Genomic DNA, 4,764 nt, shown 5'->3' with positions numbered 1-4,764 from the left:
GCACCATATGTGTGTATTTATGTACATGTATCCTATGTGTGTGTTTATGTACAAGCATCATATGTGTGTGTGTTTATGTACATGTATCATATATGTGTGTTTTATGTACATATACATATGTATTTTCTGTACTATATCATATATACTTATTTTATATACATATATACATGTATTTTATATATACATAAAAATACATACTTATATTATATATATGTATTTAATGAATTCCCCATGCTGCCACAAGGCAGTATGATCTATAATAGAAACAGTAATGTCTTGATTTTTTAAAATACATTTTCTATATAGTTTGAATAGCATCCAACAAAAAATATCATCTAACTTGTTCAGTTACATGTTACAAGTAACTAAATGACTTCAGCCTTTGGTCATTTTCTATTGCAATTGGGGCATATTTTTGTTTTGTTTTTAATGATCTCTTCCCCAGGCTTAGGGCCTGTAGCTCAGTGGCTAGGGCACCAGTCACATACACCAGAGCTGGCAGGTTTGAATCCCGCCCAGGCCTGCCAAACAACAAAGACAACTGCAGCCAAAAAATAGCTGGGTGTTGTGGTGGGTGCCTGTAGTCCAAGCTATTTAGAGCCTGAGGCAAGAGAATCGCTTAAGCCCAAGAGTTTGAGGTTGCTGTGAACTGTAATGGCACAGCACTCTACGGAGGGTGACACAGTAAGACTCATCTCTCAAAAAAAAAAAAATCTCTTTCCCAACTACAGGGAAACCTTAGCTCTTACAAAAAGAAAAGGAGAAGAGGGAAAAAGGAAGAAAGAAAAAAAAAAAAGAGGCTGGAGGGCCTGCTGGTATCTAGGCAGTGTGCATGTGGGCAGTTGCTACACGAGTTTCCAGATCCTGATTTGAATCTCAGGGACCAGAGCTGTGTGTATTCCACAAAAGGCCCTTTGAAACTTCCTTCCCTTCTTGGTCTGAAAAAGCCCTGGCTGATGGACCTTTGAGGGACAGACACATTGGTTTGGCGTGGCCTCTGATCTCTCATGAAGGACTGGGAGGCACACTGGTCTGTCCAGGACCTGCTGCCTACTTCCTCCATCACATTCAGCTCTGTGGTTATTTTCCTAATGATCTGTTTGCCTCCAGCCTTCCAGCCAGGAGATAGATGTGTACAAAGTAAGTGTGCTAAATACCCAGCATTCAGGACCTAAAAGGAGCCACTCCACGCATGTTGAAATCCACCCACCTGCAGCATGTGCTGGGGCGATCCCTTTATTCTTTTTGGTCCTAGGCCAGACAGGCCTGCATCCCTATGGCCAGAGCTGTTCACAGCCTTGCTCAGATTCTCTCCAGTTACTTCCCACCTTGTTCTGCTTCACCAGGTGTGCTGAGGCAGCTAACAGCACATACTTAGGACAGCAGCGATTCACAGAGGGAAAGGGAAAATTAAAAATATTTTAACTAGGTGGTTACCCTGGGAGAAGTTTTTGTATTTGTGCTATGACTTGAATAGTTTTTATTTTGAGGGTGGGGTAGCAGAAAACAAATCTTGGTCTTTTGATTCTTGGGCACTTGCAAGGTCTTGCTTTCTAGAATCCTCCAGATTGCTCTCCACTAACTCAGAAAGTTAAATCCTGCTAGAGATCTGGAACCTGTCCAGGCTTGATCAGACTTCATGTCAACTACTTAGCGCCTACTGTTCCATCTCGCATGGCTCCAGTTAGTGGAGGCAATTGCAGACTTCAGTGCATTCAGGGTCTTTAAAGTCAAATCATAAAGCTTTATGCCTTTCAGACATCCTCAAACTGCGGCCCACCTAGACATTTATCCAGCCCACCAGATGTTTTTGCCGCCATCCTGCTTAGCAGCTGACTCCTCCTGGGGCCCGCAGTCCAGCCCTCCAACAGTCTGAGGGACAGTGACCTGGCCCCCTGTTTAAAAAGTTTGAGGACCCCTGAAGATTGTTGGTAGTTTAGAATCTTCATCTTCTCAGAGGGGATGGACACTAAATACATATATTATCTCTTCACATACGTACAAAAAATGTCATGAGCCCACCCTCTCATGTCCTCTAAATGACATACAGCCATATTTTATTAGGCCCCATGTAGACCCACTGTATAAAATGGGCATGGATATTTTTATTTTATGACCTAGGAGATCCTGAGTAATCAAATGCTCCCTAAATTGTCCGAAGGAGTTTGCACACCCAGGTAGAAGAGCCTATGGGTGAAACACCCCCGAGGGTCAGCCTGGGTGGGTGCTCAGTTGCTATGTGGTATGGCTAAGCCATTTCTACTCTCAGCCATACCAGATAGCAAAAAAAGCCGTAAGAAGATATAGGGTTGATTTAGCAGCCCTTAGGTATCACCAAATACTGTATGGGCACTTGATTTTTTATAAACTTTGATATATATATGTACATATTTATATACATATATTTATGTATATATATGTATATTTATAGACATGTATATACAAAAATCTGGACAAAAAATAAACCAGGTGGAGAGTATACATCTCTTAAAGGAAGCACAAAAGCACTTAAGAAAAACTACCTTGCCAAAAACATCTATAATACAGTGTAGGTATTTTTATGCACAATTTTATGAATACTTTTGAAAAAAATAAAACTATATTTCAGAAGACCAATTGATTTGCTCTACAATGAGAAGTTTAAAATTATATTTTTAGGGCCAAGTGCAGTGGCTCACGTCTGTAATCCTCACACTCTGGGAGGCCAAGGTGAATGGATTGTCTGAGTTCACAGGTTTGAGACCAGCCGGAGCCAGAGTAAGACTTCGTCTCTAAAAATAGCCAGGTGTTGTGGCAGGTGACTGTAGTCAAAGCTACTTGGGAGGCTGAGGCAAAAGAATCACTTGAGCCCAAGAGTTTGAGGTTGCTGTGAGCTGTGATGCCACAGTACTCTAAACAGGGTGATAAAGTGAGACTCTGTTTTAAAAAAAAAATTATTTTCAGAGCTCCAGAGGTCAGAAGTCACTCTGTGCTTCCTCCTCCTCCTCTTGCCCTGGCAGGAAGAGATCACAGAGCCTGGGACTTTTGTAAACATGAGGCTCTTGCTCAATGCTCTGGGGAAGGCAAACCCCAAGCCCTGGCACAGAGGCAAGCTCCTCCCAGCTTCTAAAACAGGATAGTCAGGCCTGGTGTGAGCCTCAGAATCCGGCAGCACCAGAGCAACCTGGGTGGTCACACTATGGCCACACCAATTCAAAACACACATGCAGTCTGGGGACGTTTCCCCAGCAGGTTTTGCATGGACATGAGAGTGGGTCCCCTGTCACTGCCTTAGGACTGCCAGGACAAACCAGCTCATGGCAGACAAAGGGGCTGCTGAGCCTCACACACGAATGAAGCTGTATGGGGACGCAGACCTCCCTGACCACCGATTCCCCCAGTGCCTTCTCTCCCACGCCCCTCATGGAAAGCCCTACAAAGGAGAAATCAGTCTCCTGGGCTCTAAACCTGCCTTCTGTCCCGGGCAGATGTTGCCAAGCACAAAGCTGTTCGGACGCTCCTATCACAAAGCAAATAGCCAGAGCTGCTGGAAGGGGAGAACTGCTCTTTAAAAGCTTTTAAATGCTGTGATATTTTTAAAACCACTTACTGAAGAGGGGAGTTATTTTCTACTCCTCCTTCCCCAGAAGCACAGACATTAAGGTTACTTAGAAACCTGTCCAGGAAGCATGTGGCAAACAGCAACCATGTGATAGAAACATCCGGATTTGTCATCTAATAGGAGATGGTATCAGCGAGATCACATTTGGGTAGAGGAGGGACATGAAACTCAATTAGTCTGCATGCCCTGGCTATTTGGGGGCCTTCATATGTGCTTCGAAGGAGACTGTTCTTAAGCCTGGCTGGGAGGGCGTTTGGTTGGTGTAAGTTGGACTTCAGATCTGAAGTTGGATGCTACTCACCCCAAGATGGGAAGAAACAGGCAGAGGGGAAATAAAAAGACCCAGGAGAACTGCCAACCTGCTGGGGACATGATGAACAGAGAATGACCTGCGCATAGAATTTGTTTTACGTCTCAGAAGTCAAATAATATGCCAAGCAGGCCAAGAAGGGACAAGAAGACGTCCTGGTGAAGGCGACTTTGAGTAAGGACAAGGGAGACAGGGAGAAAGGCAAAGAGAGCAAGAGAAGAGGAGACAGAGGTGCCTGGGCGGGATGCCAGCAAGTCGTGTGTGCTGAGGACACAAATCACAGTCACTGGAAGAGTCGCTGATAGAACGAGAAACCTACAATGCTGTTCACTTGATATTTTAATTCTCATTTTTGTGGGAAGGGGGAGATGACTCCTCTGGGTCTTTATAACCCCAGCTCCAGACTTTTGAAAAACACCCTCATTTCATGGAGGCAGTTTTGCTGTTTCCAAAGAGCTTCTTCCTCATGAAGATTTCACTTCCAACCAATAAGCCTTCTATGTCAGATGAGGTGATAATGTTTGCAATTGTAGTGCAGCAGGGGCAAAGTTGTGACTCAGCTGTTTCACCATGAAGCCTCTGTGGAGACAAGGGCTTTGGGAAATCCAGCTGGCATGAAAAAAGCAGCAGGGAGCAATGGGCCACTGGGGCGGTGTGGGGGGGCGGATAAAAATGGCCTACGCATGCTTGCTTCACCCAGTTCCCTTTGTTTCTACCCCAGAATATATCCTTTCCCCATTCAGCATGAAGAGGGGTGACTAGTGAAACTCTAGAATTCTGTAAGTTAAGCTATTATAAACTTATTCTGAAGACTCAGCACAAACCCACAGGGCGATCTGGGGCAATTCCTGGG

The sequence above is a fragment of the Otolemur garnettii genome, unplaced genomic scaffold (genome assembly GCF_000181295.1).
Source record: "Otolemur garnettii isolate 467f Iridium unplaced genomic scaffold, OtoGar3 scaffold00017, whole genome shotgun sequence".
Lineage (NCBI taxonomy): Eukaryota > Metazoa > Chordata > Mammalia > Primates > Galagidae > Otolemur > Otolemur garnettii.
The sequence above is the reverse complement of the archived record's forward strand: the minus strand, read 5'-3'. Positions refer to the sequence as shown.